Below are 22,172 nucleotides of genomic sequence, written 5' to 3' on the forward strand. Positions count from 1 at the left end.
TTTTACGCTGTCTACATGCCATTGTGTTTTTAATTCGATAGCTAGATCTCTATATTTTGTTAGTTTCTCAGTGTGTGTGGATGTGAGGTTATGGGTATTTGGAACGGCTATGTCGATAAGGTAAACGGTTTTGCTATTTTTATCAAAAAAGGTAATATCAGGTCTATTGTGGTGAATAGTCTTATCGGTAATGATGATTATTATTATTAAGCTATGCAGCTGAACGTGGCCTTTCAACCTTTTTGAGACTGTTATCTCTATTTACCCCGGAAGGGAGACATGTTTATTATGTCTGTATGTATAAACGATAATAATAAAACAATAAAAAAACTCTCTTTGTTATATTCAAATAGATTTCTAATAAAAAATAATATTTCTAAGACAAAATAAATGAAATATTATTCTTATATCAGATAAAAAGAAATTGAGACAAAATAATTTATTGGAAAGACAAAATTACATAGCAACATACTACATCAACTACTTACTCACTAGATAGAGTCATTAAGATTTTTTTTTTGAAGACAATTGGTGCAATTTTTGAATGATGATACTATGCTTCGTACACTTAATTATGGTTCTGTCACAGTAAAAACTTAAAAACAGTATACAATTCTGTGGTTTCTGGATTTATTCAAACTTAATATCTCTCTGGATTTATGTATGTATTATATTTATTTATTTATGTATATCAAGGAAAATAAGAATAAAACTTAAAATAAAGAGAAATTCATTACAAGTTATATGTTGAACTTACGCTAATCTTTTCTCATCATATTCGATATTGATTAATATGAATTGATAAAATATAAATTAAATAAAGATGACTTTCTGTTATTATGCTATGGTATCACAGTGGGCGTCTAGCATGTTAAAGGTCAGTGAACGTGGAAAATACGTTAATTTGATCGCGAAAATTATTGTTTCATTTCGAATGAGATTTTATTGAGACATCAATAGTATCATTTCGCGTTACTCGTGTAAGATATTTTATTTCCTTTTTCCGGTGTAAATTTGTTTTGTAAATGAAAATGTGAATAAAAAATTAAATTTGCGAGCGAAATTTGTTTCAGCTCTTTCAGGCGTTAAAAAGTCACCTTTCTGGAAAGCTGCATGACTTAAGGTCCTATGTCCCCTAGCTGGGGCAGAGGACATCCACAGTGAGTGGAAAGCTGCATAGGGCAGTAATTCAGATACATGAAACGACTCCCGTCTAACATCCGCAACCAATGCAGGGGAATCTAACTCGTAATGAATCATGGTCACACATTTCAGTTGCACTTATATGCAGAGTTCCTGAAGATAGTTTCCTTCAGCGATTAGTTAAAAATTAAATATAAGATCATAATTCAGAAAATGTCATTAGTCTCATCTGAGGAAGGATTTGAACATTTATCCATGCGCATCAAGCATTACTACCATCTGATATTATTTAAAAAGTCTAATGCGTGTCTTATTCAGACACAAAATATCTTAATCACCCGATCACGACCTTAATAACATCAGTGATTTATTTACAGACGAACACACATCAATAACAACTTTATTACACATTTATCAACTAAATAGTTCTTATGCCAACAATATCGTTTGACAGACGTAACGCCCATGAATGATTTCATTTATTTTGATAGGAATTTCTTAATTACTCTTTTGTTTGTAGCATTCATATTTATTTTTGTTGTGTGATTACATGGGAAATTTCATTTCTGTTCAAAAGAGTTGTCAAGGTTTTGATGTATCTGAGAATAATCAAATAGAAATATACTTCAAAGCACAAGTTTAGAAGAATTATAAACAAACTACACTGCAGCATTTTCACCAAAGACAGTAAATCTAAAGTATACCTTTATGATGAAATTATGATTAAAAGGTAATAAGTAGATGTTAATCCAACTTTAAGAAGAATATGATCTTTTCTTATAATAATCTTTCTTATAATAATTTTTCTTTTTATAATCTGCACGACTAGGAAGCAGAAGGTACGCACTTAATTATTTTCGTTACGACTAGCATGGAAACACTATAATTTAAGATAGTTTAAAGTCTAAACCATAGACAGTACTAATATAAACATTGAGATTACTACTGACCATCTTGTATCTTGCTATTCGCCATTTTTTAACGATGAAATGACAACTCTATACACGGAGTCTATAATGCTTCCAATTTTTTTATCGCCACGCGACTTTTTCTCTCTTTCTTTCTTCAAAAAAACTTGTATTTTCATCTTTGTCACTCGGCACGCTTATGTGGCTATCTCTTTTTCCCATTCATGTCTTGATTTCATTGACTACTTATCTAGTGGATACAAATAAAGATTTTATATAATTAAAGAGTTTTTTTTATTCCTTATTTGCGATTAATCTTAAAAATGGAGTGGATTGGAGGTTTAGATATTTGCCTTGTCAACGTTCGTGAATTAGGCTGTTGGTTGCAATTTCAGCTCTCTATGGAGAAGTTTAGGGTTTTCTAGAAACTGAAGAAGGTTAGTCGGACTTTTCCCAATTGGGATTTCTTCCAGTCAACCAAATCCGTCCAAGTCAGTCAATAATAGTACTAAAAGGGAGGCAAAGATAACATGATTCCACTTGCCATGATTTTTGCATAAATATTTTGTTCATGTACATTGTACATGGTACGCTTAATCTTCCCTTTGGCCAAAACAGCTGCGATTTGATAAAGGCACGTTCGTCTAAGCCTTTGTCTTCTAACGTTACGTTATTAATGCATACAAACGGCAATTAACGCAAACATATCGTTATTTCCTGATGTTTCATCCCGATTACACCGATCGTGGTAAAGAAGACCCATACCATAATGACCCGACTTGTCGACATTTTTCTAATCTTACAATATACAGTTACAATGCGTTATCTACGAACTAAGTTATCAATAACGGAACGTAACTTGTTTGGGAGCCGGTTCGGCAATTGGTATAAATAAACCTTATCTACCACAAGTCCTCAGCTTTTTATTAGCAGGACACGATAAAATTTAACGGTATATTTAAGCATTTCGTGAACGAACCCCATGTGAATTAAATTCATGTGTCGCTTGTTTATTTTGGGTAGTAGCTATTTAAATTGGCTAGTACAAATTTGCACACGGTTATACAAACATATTATTCAGGGTTTTGTACTTTATATTTAACATTTTAGATATATAATCTTATATGATGTTTTTCACTTTTCTATAGGTCTGATTGCGTGTAAGACTATTTTTTTAAAAATCTGAATTGATAACTTTAAAATTTTGTAGATAAAAACCTGATGCCATATAATCATAATGGCATCAGGTTTTTATCTACAAAATTATTTATTTTATAATAAAATTTCAATACCTACATACATACGTATTATCACGTCTCCATCCCGTCAGTGTAGACAGTTAACAGTTTTGAAAAGACTGATAGGCCACGTTCAGCTGTTTGGCTTTATGATAGAATTGAGATTCAAATAGTGACAGGTTGTTAACTCATCGACTAAAAGAAGAAACCCAAGTTTATAAGCATATCCTTCAATCACCTTTTACAACGTCCATGATGGAAATGAGGAGGAGATGGAGTGGTCGTATTTTTTTTTATTGGTTCCGAAAAACACACGCCGCGACTTAATTTTCAAATTCAAATTCAAATTCAAAATTTTTATTAATTATTATAGGATACTTCATATCGCTTAATATTTGTCAAAACATGTTTAACAACATTGGTTGACGTCAAATAAAAAAGTTAATTAAACTTTACTTCTATAGAATATTATTTAGAACTATAACTGTTTCTCATTCACGGCTCCAGTACTCCCACACAATGATTGGAATTAACTGGTATTTTAGTCCAAATAATTTATTTATATGTATGCCTATCAAAATCCCACATGTCTGGCAAATTCTATTTCAAGAAAATATATTTACAGGAAAGCTAAAGATACATATTTAATGAATGTTCGACATTTCACACCATCAAATGACTTAAGTATAATTGAAGCATTGTAATGCTCTTAATGGTTGCAATATAAACCTTAATCTAATTGATAAAAGGCGGCCTTTGTGTGTGATAAGGCCACCTTTAAACATCTTATTTAAAAACAAAACTTATAAAATATAGTATTATCATTTTGCAAGCCAGTTTTTTTCCGGGCAGCCCGTCCCTACTTGAATCTCAATTCGATCAATGAGCCATAGTGATGAACTTGGCCTTACAGTTATTGCAAGAATGCAGACTCTGTCTTCTTCGTAAGGGAATAAGCGTGTATATATTTCGATATTGCAAAACTGCAATATCAATTTGGATTTTTATATCACCACGGACTGATATACTGAAAAATATAATATTCATAACATCCCTTTTTTGTGGTTTTAAAATATTGAGATGATTTTGACGCACGAATTAATCTCCTCACATTTCGTACAACCAAATTTATGGGCACTTTTGTAAGAACAATATATTACTTCGACGTTATAAATGTGATACTCAAGTAAGTACCCAATAATAATAAAAAGTTAGGCATTCGGATCTAACTAATGAGCTTCTAGGTTGGTCTGGTTGAGAAGAGAACAAAAGAACATAGGTCATTCCAGCTGGATCTCTTCCCATACATATAATCACGTCTATATCCCTTGCTCCCTTGGGGTAGACAGAGCCAACAGTCTTGAAAAGACTGAAAGGCCACGTTCAGCTGTTTGGCTTAATGATAGAATTGAGATTCAAATATTGACAGGCTGCTAGCCAAACGCCTAAAAGAAGAATGCTAAGTTTATAAGCCTATCCCTTAGTCGCCTTATACTCTCCCATGCAGATTGTAAAAGTCAATTCAGGCTAATAAACCTGGGATTCTCCTTTAAAGTAACGAGATTAATTAAAAAAAATTATCTCATTAAGACATACATTTGATCGTGCTCTTTCAGTCTTTTCATGACTGTTGGATCTGTCTACCCCGTAAGGTATGTATTTGTTTATAAATATAAAAGGTTTAAATGACTTTCAATGGTCAGTTGGCCAACCGCTTCGTTTAAATAAACATAGAATTGTGTTAAATAAATATTAACATACAAACCAACTTTATGCCTTTAAGTCTCAAATATCATTTCGTAGTTATAAAGTGCAAGACAAACTCACATTTTCATGATCAGCAACATGTATTTTAAATAAAACTAGTGACAACACAAAGCAATGCAGTCTTTAGAACGGGGGCACTGTGCAAAATATAGAGGATACAAATACTCTCTTCTTTTTCATGGCTTTAGTCCCGGTTGCATCCTCACATCCACTCTGGAGAGGAGCCTTGGGTATGCCTGTCTGGACAAAGGAGTGTCCGGTACTGCCCAGGCTTAGACTTGTGATAATTATTGATATTGTATCAAAAAAGGAATTTGATTAAGCGGCTCAGGCGAAGTCAAGAGGACCCACTGAAGAGCTTGTTCGAAAAGATTGATGAGTTTGCATGAGAAGTATCCAGGGCTCGTGACAAGTGGAAAGCTGTAGACTCTGCCTATTTCTATTCTTCTTCCACCTGGCTTTAGTCCCGGTTGTATTCTCACCACTCTGGAGAGGAGCCTGGGGTATGCCTTTGACCATGGATCCTGGATTAGGTGAGTCAGGTTTTTACACGAAGCGACTCCCACCCTTGCAGGCAAACCTAACCCGTATTGGATCGATCATTCTTACACATCCAATTGCCTGAATGTGCAGGTTTTCTTACGATGTTTTCCCTCACCGTACGACCATCGGTTAGTATCCAAACTAACGTACATAATTTTGGAAATAGTCATTGGTAAATGGCCGAAGTGGGATTCGAACCTGTGCCTTATTACGCCATACGCATTTTGACCGGGCCGACTTTTTTTTTTTTTTTTTTTTCCTAACCTTACCGATTCGACCACCATCGCTAATACTTTATTTCATACATACATACATACATATGGTCACGTCTATATCCCTTGTGGGGTAGACAGAGCCAACAGTCTTGAAAAGACTGAATAGCCACGTTCAGCTATTTGGCTCAATGATAGAATTGAGATTCAAATAGTGACAGGTTGCTAGCCCATCGCCTAGAAAAGAATCCCAAGTTCGCAAGCCCATCCCCCAGTCGCCTTTTACGACATCCATGGGAAAGAGATGGAGTGGTCCTATTCTTTTTTGTATTGGTGCCGGGACCACACGGCATTTTCAATTAATGTATCTGCTTCCTACTATATTTGTAAGCAAAGTGAAGGGATTTCTTGCCGCGCCTCCCGTATCCTTTGACATGTCTCGGTGTACAGATACGAACAAAAATAAGCACTCACATGAATATTCTCAAAGAAAATCACAATCTGAACGACTTAAGATGTGTAAGAGTCATCTGCATAGCTCAGTTTTTATAAGTACAATTTCGCTTCGCCTAAAAGAATTCCCAGTTTATTAACCTATCCCATTAGTCGCCTTTTCCGAGATCCATGGGAAAGTGTAGTTATATTCTAAGTGCCAGTAACCAGACGGTTACTAACTTTGATTTAAAAACAATAATGTATAATTATTTTTTGAAGGAAAAATATAATCTGAATACAGTTCTTATAGCCTAACCAAATTAAACCAAAACTCGGTTCTATGAAAATGTTTAATTTTTATTCTACTGTTTAACCATGGAAAAAGCTAAATTATTTAATTTTTCAATTGGAAATGGTTTGAAAAAAAAGGGATCAGAAATACTCGTATGTTACATATTTTGCATTGATTATTAAAAGTAGTTAAATCCGTAGTATCGACCGCGATGATATTCACGCCACCTATAAAAGAATACACGTCTATTACAAATCCCATTGGAACTTTATATTTTTCTGGGATAAAAGGTACCCTTTGCCCTTCTTCAGACCCTTAATTATATATACGCAAAATATCAAAAAGATTGGTTCGGTAGATAACGCGTGAAGAGGTGACAAATAAACTTACAATATTAGACGGGATTTACGAGATTGAAGGCATTTCCTTGCATTCAAGTGTACTAGTAAATAGGATAGTATCAGAGACATTCAAGTAGATTTAACATAATGATAAATTCGCGTGGCTAGATGCTTCGTATTGAGGTAGGCACCGCTTTTAAGGCAATCTCGGTATATTTGGTTCAAGGTTTCTGAAAGGTTTAGGCGTGGCTCTTCAGAGTTACCTTCTCTTTCCATTTATTTCTATTAAGTAACTTCTTTTGTTAATTAATATTCAATTTACATAATTTGACGGCCTCTGTGGCGCATCGGTAGTGCGTGACACCGGAGGATCCGGGTTCGAATCCCAGCCAGAGCATGATGAGAAACCAACCTTTTTTGTTTGGCCTGGGTCTTGGATGTCTATCTATATATAGTATTTATTATAAATATGGTATCGTTGAATCAGTGTGTCGAACTTACGTCGAGGCTAACTCAATCTATGTCAACGTCACCCCGATTCTCGGGAACGGTAGGCAGAGTCTACAACTTTCCACATTCTACAATCTCTGCGTATTTTTTTTCGCTAAACCCACAATTATTACTCACATAAGAAAGTTCGCTTTAAGGTGCTCCTGACCTGATCTTTCGACGGGATGTCCCTGATTTAATCGGATTTCTTTTAACTTATAAAATAACTTACAAAAATATCCAACAAAGAATTTCAATCAGAGAAACAGTTACTTTTTGATCACAAAATTTAATTTACCGAATACACCACCAACATTCTCTTTATAGACATAACAAATCCGATATAATGATCTAAAAATGATATAGTGCCATGTGGTTCCCGGTACCAATAAAAAAAGAATAGGACCACTCCATCTTTTTCCTATGGATGTCGTTAAATGCGACTAAAGGATGGGCTTATAAACTTGTGATTTGAGGCGACAGGCTTGCAACCAGTCACAGCTGTATTGTATGTGGCCAATCAGTATTTTCAAGACTGTTGGCTCTGTCTACCCCGCAAGGGATAGGCGTGATTATATGTTTGTACATAATGATCAAATAAAACAAAAACAAATTCTAGCTCGTTATACTTACAAAACAAAGCAAATATGATTACGCTTGTCAACGCCTATAACGCCATTTTGAATTCAGCTCGTGCACAAAATGGCGCCCGTATATTGTGATACCAGTATTGCTCTCCTTAATGCGACAATAAATGTCGAATTGCAATCGTTATTTGTAAAAATTATGGTCACCTGTTAGATGGTACGTGTTCGGAACCGGTAATTAGAAATTCTGTCCCTCTTTTTATTTTTAGGGTTACAAGGTAAAGTGGTGTGGTGAAACCCCGGGAGTCAGTTTATTCGCAATGTCCAATTATTACACTGAGATTCTTCATACATACAATCACGTCTATATCCCTTGCTGGGTAGATAGAGCCAACAATCTTGAAAACACGACCAGCTGTTTGGCTTACTGATAGAATTGAGATTCATATAAAGTGATAGGTTGCAAGCCAGTTGCCTAAAAGAAGAATTCCAAGTTGATAGCCTATCCCTTAATCCCCTTTTACGACATCCATGGGAAAGAGGCAGAGTGGTCCTATTCCTTTTTCCATTGGTGCCGGTAACTACACGGTGCTTTTATTTATAGACTTCTGCCTGCAGTTCTACCTAAGTTAAACTAGAATACCTGCTTTGCTGTTAACATAATTATGCATAAAAATTAACCTACACGTTTTATCACGGATTATCTAACTTTATTTAAACAACATTCCAATCATCATAGACACTTCACACGATATAAATGACAGACTGAGATAGAAGGAAATTGTGAAAGAAGAATTAATACTCTATGGGGTCAAAAGAGATACAATCTTTAAAAAAATAATGTCCACATTATATTAAGTCATGTAAATTTTAATTATAATCGAATGTCTCTCTCTACCCCGGATAAAAACGCGGTTAAACGTAGCTATATATTGTATTGTTGATGTAATAACTAACACAGTTAACCTAAATTAAACGTACGGAACCTTATGAAAATAATCTAATACTACATAACGCATTTGGTGCCGGCTACCACTGCAATTAGGTAGCACGTGTTTCGAAAATCTGCGGAAAATTTGGCCTGTGAAATGCGTCAAAATACATACAGAGATACACCAGTGTATGTATGTATGTATGTACATAATTTAGAAATGTGTATCCATCGTACACTTTTGCCGTGCGTGCCGTGTGGTTCCAGGCACCGATATAAAGAAGAATTGGACCACTCCATCTATTTCCAATAGATGTCGTAAAAGGCGAATAAGATATAGGCTTATAAACTTGGGCTTCTTATAGGTGATGGGCTTGAAACCTGTCACTATTTTCTTTGCAGCTAAACGAGGCCTTACAGTCTTTTCAAGACTGCTGGTTCTGTCTAGCCCGTAAGATATAGGGACGTACGATACGAATCATTCAGTCAATATTATTTTAAAATCTTGCGTTTCTTACAATACAGAATGACCGATTTTAAGTTTCAGAAAACGAATTAATTGTTCATTCCTATAATCACTTCTACAAACCTTGCGGGGAAGATAGAGCCAGCAGACTTAAAACGAATTATTGGTGTTAAAAGGAAATGTTTGAATCTCAATTCTATCATGAAGCCAAACAGCTGAACGTGGCCAATCAGTCTTTTCGAGACTGTTGACTCTGTCTATCCTGCAAGAGATATAGACGTGATATGTATGTGAGTATTGAAAGGAAAAAAGTTCACACATTCATCATGCACACATTTTATTTGTTATAGAAATAATAAATTATTTGATTACATATTTTAATATCGGTATCTACAATCGGTAAAAATAAGATGTATAGAAACTCTATTCATCCGGCAATCGGGTATCTTGAGCGGAAATCATAAACTATGCATGTAGTAGTTACCGGCACTTAACTATTGATATAGATTATAGATGTACTGAGTAACCATAGAACAATTATAAGTGTATAGATAACCTTTATTAGCTAGCACATCTTTGGAAAGGAGAATCCCAAGTTTGTATATCTTAAGAGATAGAATAAAAGCAGCTATGTTACACTTACTCCTTTATTGTCCACTATCAGACCTGTATGGAGTTTCCTTAAAGAAAATAGAGCAAAAATGTTTTCCTTTAAATAGAGATTTAGTAGAAAAGGATGGAAAACATTGATAACCTTTGTAAACGCTCAATTAGTATACCGACTCGTACACATGCTATTAGTAATTTACGCTTACTACGCTCAATTCTACACGTTATTAGTAATTTAAATTAATCACAATTTTCTTTCTATAATTTGGTAAATTTACAGCTGGCTTTATCTCATCAATTGTGCACTCTAATACGTATAAAAACTCTATCTAAAGTATGAGTACCTATCGCTGCAAGTTGAGTTTTAATAGCTGCTATTTTTATAATTATAGTTGAAGACTCCAAGTGGTTCATTTTACACATTAAAATCACTCCAATTAAACTCTTATTTTATAAAGTGACGTAAATTGATGAAGTCTTACGTGGCTTTCAAGCCGTCTTGACTCTGTCTAACCCGTAAGGAATAAAGACGTTATTTTTGAAATGTTTATATGTATGTTAAAATACGATCAAATTGAGAATCTTATTTTAAAAACACAGTCTGAGACAGACAAAACTTTAATAGGAACTTAGGTTTATTCATTTTTTCCAGAAATTCTCACGGTTTGTGCCGTGTGGTTCCTGGCACCAGTACAAAAAAGAATAGGATCACTCCATCTCTTTCCCATGGATGTCGTTAAAGGCGACTAAGGGATAGGTTTACAAACTTGGGATTCTTTTTTTACTGTCACTTTGAATCTCAATTCTATCATGAAGCCAATAAGCTGTGCGTGACCTATCAGTCTTTTCAAGACTGTTGGCTCTGTCTACCCCACAAGGGATATAGACGACCATATGTATGTATATATGTATTCTCACGGTAGCGAATCCACGCGTGAAGCTAGTAACGAATAAAGAAATACCGCCTATTTTTACAAGCCAGTAGAGTAATAAACTAAGTTTCACTACTGTCTTTGTTTCCCAAAGAAACTGAACGGGTTTATACAAAATCAATACAACTTGGGGTTAAATGTACCGTCGCAGACAATCCTATGTAATAAAACATACGAGTTTACGCCAATCAAAACGTTTATACTGACGGCAATTGGCTCGTGACACACAGCTTCTACGGATGTGTAGCAATGATTTAATCTACATTTTTGATAAGTTTGAGTTATGCTTTGAAGAAGCATTTAAATCATCTCTGTATTGTGTTATAATGTTTTCTATAAAAATATTTTTTAATTTTATTGGCACAAATAAAAAAAAGACAGGTTTAAACGTAACGCCAAATGGCATAGGTGTTTGTATGAAAAATATCTTGTTGAGTTGAAAGTATTTGGTCTGATTTAAATTAACTATACCGGCTTAGTTTTGCTACATCACATATTTTTTATGTAGGTTCACGTTACATAAATCACGCCTCATTCATCGAGAGGTAGATAGAAAATATATATTTCCACTTGCCACGATACTTCTGTCCCTTCAACTATTTATATTCATAACTTACAAATTAAATTATAGAATGGAACATAATACATTAAACTAAGATAATGTACAAAAGGCGGCCTTGTTACATTATGAAATCTCATCCAAGCAACTAGATTTTTTTTAATACGCACATTCATATAATGACGTCTTAATTAAAATCCCTTACACACAGCTCCATCAGTTAAAAATATTGAATAAAAATACTTATTAAATTTATTAAAAAAAAAAAAAAAACTATAAATAGCTCGAAGAAAATTAAATGATCACTGTTCTTCCGAACAGTATGTCTCATGCATACATTAGGTAGCGAATAATGGCTTCATTAGAAGGAATTTAAGACGGCCGTGGGTTGCAGAGGTGATTCTAATCAGAGTAATTGGATGGCTGATTTTGTTGCCTCTGGGATGTTAAGACCTTCCTTATTACAATAGTAAGCGAGATTTATTACTCCAGTTGTAGTTAAATAAACATATAGAAGACGAATGATATTGATTGAGCTAGGTTGCTTGGTTAATTCCTTTTTTGTGGTAAGGAATAGTAACTCTATGGTACTATGTTTAAACATCTCAGAACATCATAAATAGTCAGTTTTCATCATGAACTGACCGGCTATCGAACCCAGGACCTGTGGCTCAGAAGTAAAACAATCATCCTACGACTATGTGTAATAGAAAACTCATAATACTCGTTAATCTTACATGCATACATATATGTTTACTTACTGCCTGTGGAGGAGCTGTCTACCCCGCAAGAGATATAGGCGTGACCATATGTATGTATATATGTAGTTGTATGGCTTTATGATAGAATCAGATTCAAATAGTGCTGGTTGCTGGCCCATCGCCTAAAAGAAGAATCCCAAATTTATAAGCCTTTCCTTTAGTCGCCTTTTGTGACATCTATGGGAAAGATATGGAGTGTTTCCATTCTAAAGTGCCGGAGACCACACGGCACAAATATCATAGCAGATGATAAAAATCATGACAAACTACCATTAAATGTAAACGTAACGCCATTAAATTAAGAACAAGACAATTCAAACGAAATTATGTAGGAATTTGATACAACTACAATAGTTTGCATTAACCTAGAAACAAGAAAACTTGTTCTAATTGCATGTTATTTATAGCTAGAGCTGTGTCTTGATAGAAAACTTTATAAAGCTAATTTTTTTAGGAAGCGAATTAGAAATCAGACTTTCCTTTTTTTACTGGTGCTGGGAACCAAATTTTACTTTAATCAAATTAAATGCGAATGCTACATTTCTTTATGATGTGTTTATAAATTAATATAGGTATATCAATAAATAAATCGAAGAAACTCTAAATAATTTTATGGACATACATTTACTTTATTTCCTTTAAATATAATATAATACTTCCACTATTTTTATGATACCTACATGGTACACAACGTCTTAATAAATAAAAAAATAAGGTTTTTTTTTAAATATTTCTCTATTTATTCCACGCTATAAAACCGACCGCAGCCTTACCCTCTAGTACCTGGTAGCACTTTCACTGCACTCAGAAGCTATTACGATCTACGAGTATGTCTTGATGGCCCGAATGATCGCATCACGTGAGACAGACTTAAATATGTAGGTCCGATACCTACCTTCGTGCAGAAAATCATACATGGTACATACATATTAATTGTGTCGTGTGGTTCCCGGCACCAATAAAAAAAAAGAATAGGACCACTCCTTCTCTTCCCCATGGATGTCGTTAAAGGCAACTAAGGGATAGGCTTGTAAATTTGGGATTCTTCTTTTAGGCGATGGGCTAGCGACCTGTCACTATTCGAATCTCAATTCTATCATGAAGTTAAAAAGCTGAACGTGGGTCTATATCAGTCTTTTTAAGGCTGTTTGCTCTGTCTACCCCGTATGGGATATAGAAGTGATTATATGTATATTTACAGACACGTCTTTGTCCCTAATGGGGTACACCAGAGCCAACAGTCTCGACTGGTTGATGTTAAATAAAGTCGAATTAAAGAAAAATACATAAACACTTCTTTTTGGGAAACATGCGTTAGAAAATATTAAGTTCATATTACTATTTAGTAATAAAACTGTTACATCGACAAAAAAAAAACGTCATAGATAGTTAAATCGCTAGCAAAACTAAAAAAAAAGAACGAAAGCATTTTTTTTATATATACATACATACATACATAAAATTACGCCTCTTTCCCGGAGGGGTAGGCAGAGACTACGTCTTTCCACTTGCCACGATCCCTGCATACTTCCTTTGCTTCATCCACATTCATAACTCTCTTCATGCAAGCTCGGCGGTTTCGGGTACTTTTGACCTGACCCTTTACCAGGACGTCCTTAATTTGATCAAGATACGTTCGTCTAGGTCTTCCCACCCCGACCTTTCCCTCCACACCCTCCATGTATATCTGCTTAGTCAACCTGTTTTCATTCATCCTCTCCACATGACCGAACCATCTCAACATACCCTTTTCTATTCCTGTAACTATATCTTATTTCACATCACAACATTCCCTTATCACGCTGTTCCTTATCCGGTCACTCAATTTCACACCCAACATACTCCTTAACGCTCTCATTTCCACTGCATTTATTCTGCATTTTTATATATATCCTGCATTTATTTGCTGAAAATGTGCCTTTCAATAGAAATGATAGCACTAATTGACTCGCCTATCCTGCACATGTTTCTGCATCTTTTTTCCTAAAATTCAATTTCAGCGCAAACCAGTATCACAAAATATTTAAAATACAGAAGAGAAGATGGTTGTATAAAATAATGTGTTACAAATACAATGTTTCAAATTATGTCAGATGAAGTTTGGCATCTTAAATTACTGCTATTTTTTTATTACCATCTAAAATTTTGCATAAATAATTTATGGGTTAGAAATTTTATCAGATAAAAATGAAAGGAATGTGTATTTTTAGCCATACGAGTAAAATAATAAACCTTCTTTTTACTTGAATGAGTTCCTTAGTCATTTTTACTTTGTGAACAGTTATAAGTAAGTGTTTTAGAAATCATGTTAAAAAATAACACAACTAACGCTCTATTTAATTTAACATCGTAAAAACTAAAACAGTTTGTTACCGCTTCTTCTGCACTGACGCCTTGGAAGCGGCAGTAAACTTAGTTTTTAAGTAATTTATTTGACGTCAACCAATTTGTTAAACCATACGACAATTATTAAGCAATATAATAATATCCTATAATAATGAATAAAAAAAAAAAAAAAAAACTGCAACTAAGATTTATCGAATTATTTTTTCAAGTTTCTAATTAATGCGCCGTGTGGTTCCCAACACCAATAAAAAAAATAGAACCACTCCGTGTCATTCCCATGGATCTGAATTCTAGCATTAAGCCAAACAGCAGTCTTTTCAAGACTGTTGGCTCTGTCTACCCCGCAAGGGATATAAGCCTAAAATATAAAAGAAAGCTCAGTATCCAATAACACAAGTCTAGAACATACTTTGGTGTGAGCTCATACCAAAGTAAGGTAAGAAACCTTGCACAAAAAAAGAAAATGTATGAAGCTTTGTATCTGTGCTATTGATGTTTTTGCTGCGAACCAGTTCAAACCGCCCGGTTAGTCACGCATGTATTGACTTTCTGGCTACATACTCGTTGAAATTGCATCTGCTGCGTTATGCCAAGTATCATTGCAAATACATTTTTTATCAGTGCAAACTTCTTTTACACACATACATATGTATAATGACGTCTATTAGTTTGAATGCCAACCGATGCTCTAATTTGGAGGGGAAACATAGAGAGGAAACTTGCACATTCATGGATGTAAAACCATGATCCCAAATGGATTAGGTTCCTTCATTCCACTTCGTGTAAGACATGTTTTTACACGAAGTGACTCCCATCTTACCTCATCATCCAATCCTCCGGAAAAATTTAGATATTACTGGCACTAAAACCAGGTGGAAGAAGACTTAGAAGTGATTCACTAACTAAACGTTATTTTTTTTAATCAATTCCCTCGTCGACTGAACCACACAGAATTGCATCTGGGACTGGCCAGCAAACACACGTTTCTATTACCATCGGTATTAAATGTTGATTGCGATCCGCTCACTCGGATTGTTGATTCGGAAAATCGATCGGAATCGATACTTTAAGTAATTACGAATGCTTTTGTAGAGTGGATTAAATTCTTCTTGATACCTAGATACAAAGAAATCTCTTTACTGGAGGAGTAGGTGGATACTCCATCTGTTAAATTACATTAATAACGGTTCTTTTACAGAAGGGTAGACAGAGATGACATCTTTCCACTTGCCACGATCCTTGCATTCTTCTTTCACTTCATCCACATATCATATTCCCAATAGTTGTGAAATCCCTATAATCTTCCTTTATTTTTCTAAACATCCAACGTGAGTCTCAACAAACATTTATTAGAACTTTACTGCATATCTAGAACATCCAAAATCGAATTCTATTAAAATAAATATATTCTTTCAAAGTTAGGAATAAATAAAATATGTTACTTGTGATCAAACCTCAGACTTTCCACTCAAGGGCAAGCATATTACAACTACATCACATATAGGTACCTAAATACTGTAAATGAATTCGCTCCCAGGCCAAAAAAAAATGTTACATCATCTGTTATGTAGTCCAACAAAACCAAAAGATTCAATCAATTGTAATTTCCTAATAACATTTCATAATTAATTATCCCAAGATCAAAATATGAAGCGTGTTACAAGAAGTACCTACAGCAATAATGAGTATCGTCAAAAAAATCACTTAAGACTGCATTCTTATGAGAATTTCAAAGCAGCAAATACAATACTTTATATCATTAATCTAATCAATAATAAGCCTGATTGGGTATCGTAAAAAAACGCATTTGATAAACGTTCCGGAAAACAATAAAACACATGATGATATAACTGATAAGGACCAATCTAATATAGATCTTAATTCACTATAAAAAGATTCAGAGTTGAATGAAATTCGAATCGGTACGGATCAAGAGTAGTTAACAAAAGATATGGATAAAACAAAAGATGATATCTATTGGACGTTCCCCTTAATAAATCATTTAGTTACTACTCGATCTTTATTGGAGAGGAATAAAGTATTAAATTTGAATTATTTAGCTTCTGCAATAAATCGAAAGGATTGCATTGAAAATACTTTTTATAAAAGATATAAATTATGATCGACGATCATACTCTGTTTGTACAACCCCGCCATCCCCTTTTTTTAAGTCAACCTATCTGTTTAACTTAATTATAATTAAAAATATTTTTAATTATAAAAATTTTAATTTTATATAGTACTTATATATAAAATTCTCGTGTCACAATGTTCGTTCCCGTACTTCTCCGAAACGGCTTGACCGATTCTCATTGCAAAATTTTGCGAGCATATTGAGTAGGTCTGAGAATCGGCCAACATCTATTTATCATACCCCTTAGTGATAACGGTTGTCCACCACATACTTTTTAACTAGAAATTACTTAAAAGTTATTTATATAGCAAAATAACGTTTGCTGGGACAGCTAGTACTTACATATATCGTAATAATATTAAAAATGTCCGCAAATCACCTCAAATCATTACGCCAATATAGTTTTCTGAAGCGCAAAGCCTCACAAGAACTACTCTATCAATAAAATATATAAGTTGAACGAAATATTCAATAAATGTAGATCTGTAGACAAACATCGCAATGGTTTAACTGAATACAGGACAAATGAATATGAAAATAATTGTTTTAATACTGCGTTAAAACAAATTTAATTATACTGAATGCGTGATGAATGCAAATTGACTATGAATTCATTATATGAATCGTCAAATTCAAATTGAATGTACAAAGTTATTGAGTACTTATTTTAACCGGGTTCACAAAAAAGGCGGTTCTCAGATCTGTATGTATGTATGTATGTTTATCTTGTGTTTTGCTGAACCGAATTTTTGATGCGGTTTGCAGGAAAGTATTGATGACGATTAGGAGGTTTTAGGAGTTCAAAAAAGGTATATACATATATAATAATTTTTAAGTAATTTCTAGTAAAAAAATTATGTTAAGGGTGGACAACCCTTATCACGAGAACCATACGGCACCTTTTCCCTGACATAATTATCAATAAATTATTATGACACCAAATTAGGTTGTAGCCCAAATATTGCTACAGTAATACATTAACTATGCTTTATTAATATTCATATCGCTTCTTAATCCTGACGGATTATCGAATAATGAGGTCATTTTTGAATAATTTATGCGGTCGACGTATAATTACCTACCAATGTGATAAATATATTATGTTACACTAGCTATCCGCTCCGGTTTTACATGGTATTCACATGATACTAGAGTACACCGCGACTCCAACCACGTAGAATGAAAATTCCCGTTAATTTTTGTTTCTGCAAAAATTTCTGCATTACCGCTCTTAATGTATATATTTTATCTACACTAATATTATAAAGCTGAAAAGTTTGTTTGTTTGAACGCGCTAATCTCAGGAACTACTGATTCTAATTGAAAAAATATTTTTGTGTCGAATAGACCATTTATCAAGGAAGGCTTTAGGCTATATTACATCACGCTGCAACTATGTGAAGCGAAGAAATAATGGAAAATGTGAAAAAAAAACGGAGAAAATTATTCATCCTTGAGGGCTTCAATGATGCCCAAATTAACAAATCAACGCGGACAAAGTCGCGGGCACAGCTAGTATTATATATATACGTCTTTATCCACACGATACGGAAAATTATTAAAATAGCCCATAATAATTATTGTACTAACCGTATGTTCATTTTTATTACAAGTATAGGTATTCATGGCCATAAAATAATACTAGCCATTTATATACGACGTATACCTCGAATGTCGTAAACTAAGCTATATTTTACCGCTCACGTCGGATGTCTAAATGTGATGAATATAAACTTTTATGGGTTCATAACCGTCTACCAAAAATGAGACAGTTTTTTCTTTTATATACATACGTACTTTAATCACGTCCATATCCCTTGCGGGGCAGACAGAGCTAACAGTCTCGAAAAGACTGATATAGGCCACGTTCACCTGCTTGGCTTTGATCCGGAATAGACTAAAATTCAAAGCATTCCAAACAAACTCCATCTATTTAATAAGTAAATATGGCTGACTTGGACAATACCAGAAATCAGAGTAATATTAAAAAATGCGAAAGTGAGTTTATTTGTTTCTTTACAGGTTATATATTATATTATACTGCACTGCAGCGGTGTCCGCGACATCGTCCGCGTGGAATAGTTATTTTGGGCATCATTGAAGCCCTCAAGAATGAATAATTTTCCCCGATTGTTTTCACATTCTCCATTATTTCTCCGCTCCTAACAGCGTGATGTTATATACCTAACCTAAAGCCTTCCTCTATAAATGGTCTATTCAACACAAAAAGAATTTTCAATTTGAACCAATAGTTCTTGAGATTAGCGCGTTCAAACAAACAAACTCTTCAGCTATATAATATTAGTATAGATTAATTCTTCTTGAAATATCACGTATTCTTGTAATCAAGAGTCTGTAGAAGGATATAGTTATCATGGGATTTGCAAAAAAAAAACATGTATTCTTTTGTAAATTCGTTCCTTTTTTTGCATGTCGTTTAAATTATTGTAAGTGGTGCTAATTTCGTAGCTTTTTTGTTAGATGGCATTAAATTTAAATTCGTCGCTTTTTGTACATTCCCGCGGACGAAGCTACGGGTAAAACTAGTTTTAGATAAATTGGGCACCGTCGGCTGATTATTGGGTGCAGCCGCCGAATTCTCCAGGCTTCCGTTCTAGGCAAAGCTAAAAAAGTATGGAAGAGTTGCTTTGTTGTATATTTATTTTTAACCCCTTACGAAAAAGGGTTGTTACAACTTTGATATGTCTGTCTGTGGCATTGAAGCTCCTGATCTTTATTTTTTTTGTTCCTACGATACGTTAATTGGTCAGGAGTGTTCTTAGCTTTGTTTGATGGAAATCAGTCCAAGATGGCCGCCGCCAATAAATGTATTATATATTTTGTCGCGACTCAATATATTTATCTAATAATAGGGTCTGTTATGTGTTTGTTATAATAGAATACTCGTATAGCTGTGTTAAAGACTTTTTTGTTATTTTAAGTATATAAATTATATGATTTCTTTTAAAAGAATAAAGGTTTGCATTTATTTATTACCATATCAATACATTACGAAATTTGTGATTAATATTTTTTTTGAAATCAAATGTACACAGGTACACGTATTTTACGTCTGCATCTCTTGTTAGGTAGACAGAGCAGATAATCCATTACCTAAAAAGGGGATCCACAACACAACAACGACAACACACAACGATTTTTTCTTCGGAACAGTATACAAGGAATTCACAAAAAAATCATTTAAAAATATAATAATGATAATGTTCATTACGCTCCTGTTTGATTTACTAAATCACAAAATGTAAAACAATTTTTTTAACAAATCCGTCTCCATACAAAGTAGGTAAGCGATGTATAGTTGCGTCCGTCGCTTACCGCTCAGTATCAGTAAAAAATAACAGGCGGCACCAAATGAAAGGCCGAGCGCACCGACATAAGGTCGATACCGTACTAGCATAAGCAATTGTTAAATTGTTTAAGGTTCGTACAAATCTAGTACAAAAAAGATTGATTTGTCTATGACCACGATCTGCTGGACAAATGATACATCCTTATGATCACTTCTCTATCTTTTAAGAGGTAGATAGAGTCCACAGTAATGTATGTGCATATGATGATATGATACATATTTACATACATACATAAAATCACGCCTCTTTCCCGGAGGGGTAGGTAGAGACTACATCTTTTCACTTGCCACGATCTCTGCATACTTCCTTCGCTTCTTCCACATTCATAACTCTCTTCATGCAAGCTCGGGGGTTTCGGGTAGATACTCTTGACTTACTTGATATGAAATATGATTAGAGTTAAAGAGAAGGAAGTATTATGTCGTATTTAACACACATGCCACCATGATAGAATTTGGACAGCAGTACATGATGGAAGGTACAGTGAGCGTGTGTGACTGAGAGCCGATAAGCGGGAGGGTAAGCGAATCACTACACCAACGAAAGGATACGTTCAATTGCATTACTTAATGATGGAATTCAAATTCAAATAGTGTCACCTCATTGGCTGTTTAGGACCCTAAGTTTATTGATGTATCTTTGATTGGCTTTTACAATGTTAATCTTGTATAATAATCACGAGATATAATTTTTTCTCTTTTTATTATAATTAATAAATATTTTTTTACCATTTTTTTGTAAACACAGATTTTACCGTTTATCGTGTAGAAAAATTTTAAATTCTCGCAAAAATAATCTCATACACCAACAGAAACGATGTGTCTTTAGTATGCGGCGAAAATCCCTCAGGTAATTTTGACATGTCAAAAACAAAAATGGCGTCTTACTTAATTTAAACAAAACATAACCTCAATCTTGTTTAAGGAAAATTGAAAGTTATGAGATTGTGTGATGTCCTCAGATACTGTCTGGGTGCTTTTTTGATCATTCATGTGTCACCCTTGTGATTTTTCTCATGGATTAGATTATTACACACACGCAACCACATACAAATGTACAGAGCATCTTAAGGTGAGACTGATAAACTTGGGATTCTTCTTGTAGGCGATTGAGCTGGTAAATACTGCTGGCTGGTGATAAAATATAAATATATAAAGTAAAGATTTACGAAACCTTAAGTTAGATGGGTCATGTCTGTTTTGAAGCCAGTTCTCTCGTTTAGAAGCAGGTCTCTTTAATAGGGTGGAGTGAAACATATGAATAAAAATTTTTTTGCTCTTTTCATATCTCCTGTATTATTAATAGGTGACCATATGTTAAAGCTTCATTCGTGCACAAAAGCAAAGGTCTACGATTTTATTTTCAGGTGGCGCATCGAGAAAATTGTTTCTAAAAAACGAATATTTTAACTTATAAGCCTACCCTCAAAAAAGAGTTGTTCTAACATGTTTTACTTTCAAATAAACTGTTTTTAGCTTTGTCTAATTGTTATTTCTTTAGGTTTTTTCTTAAAAAAATTCACTCCACCCTACTCTTTAATCACTTTGCCGACCATATATATTATTCAAAGTAACATAATAATTACATAAAAATCTTGAACCAAAGAACACAAAACTCGAATAATTCAAAGGATTATACCAGCTTAGTTTAAGCAGGCGGCAAAAACAATTAACTTATTGCTTAATTAGCAACGGTTAAAAGCATTTCACTATCAAATTCCTTTGAAGTTTGAATAGAAAACATTTCTAGTACACACACGTCCCTTTTTGGTCGTATAAAGGTAACCTCAGAGGGGTTAATAATTATTATTTAGTATACGAATCACGCGCTTCCCTGGCTGGGTGGGGTGTGAGCCCGGGCGATTTCAATACCGCGCGTTTATTTATTTTACTAAATGAATAATTGAATTATTTCCGGAATAAAATTTAAAGGTATGTGATATAAAAATGATTCTATCTCACACCATCATTAAATAATTAAATCTAGGCTTACATTATTGTCGAAACTATGAAATAGTAATATTTATATAAAATTAAGTTTGTACTTTTTTTAAATCCGATATTCATAATTATATCATCAAGTTAACAGTTATAAGTTTTTTTTTTGTA

This window comes from Amyelois transitella, chromosome 27, assembly GCF_032362555.1.
Source record: "Amyelois transitella isolate CPQ chromosome 27, ilAmyTran1.1, whole genome shotgun sequence".
Classification (NCBI taxonomy): domain Eukaryota; kingdom Metazoa; phylum Arthropoda; class Insecta; order Lepidoptera; family Pyralidae; genus Amyelois; species Amyelois transitella.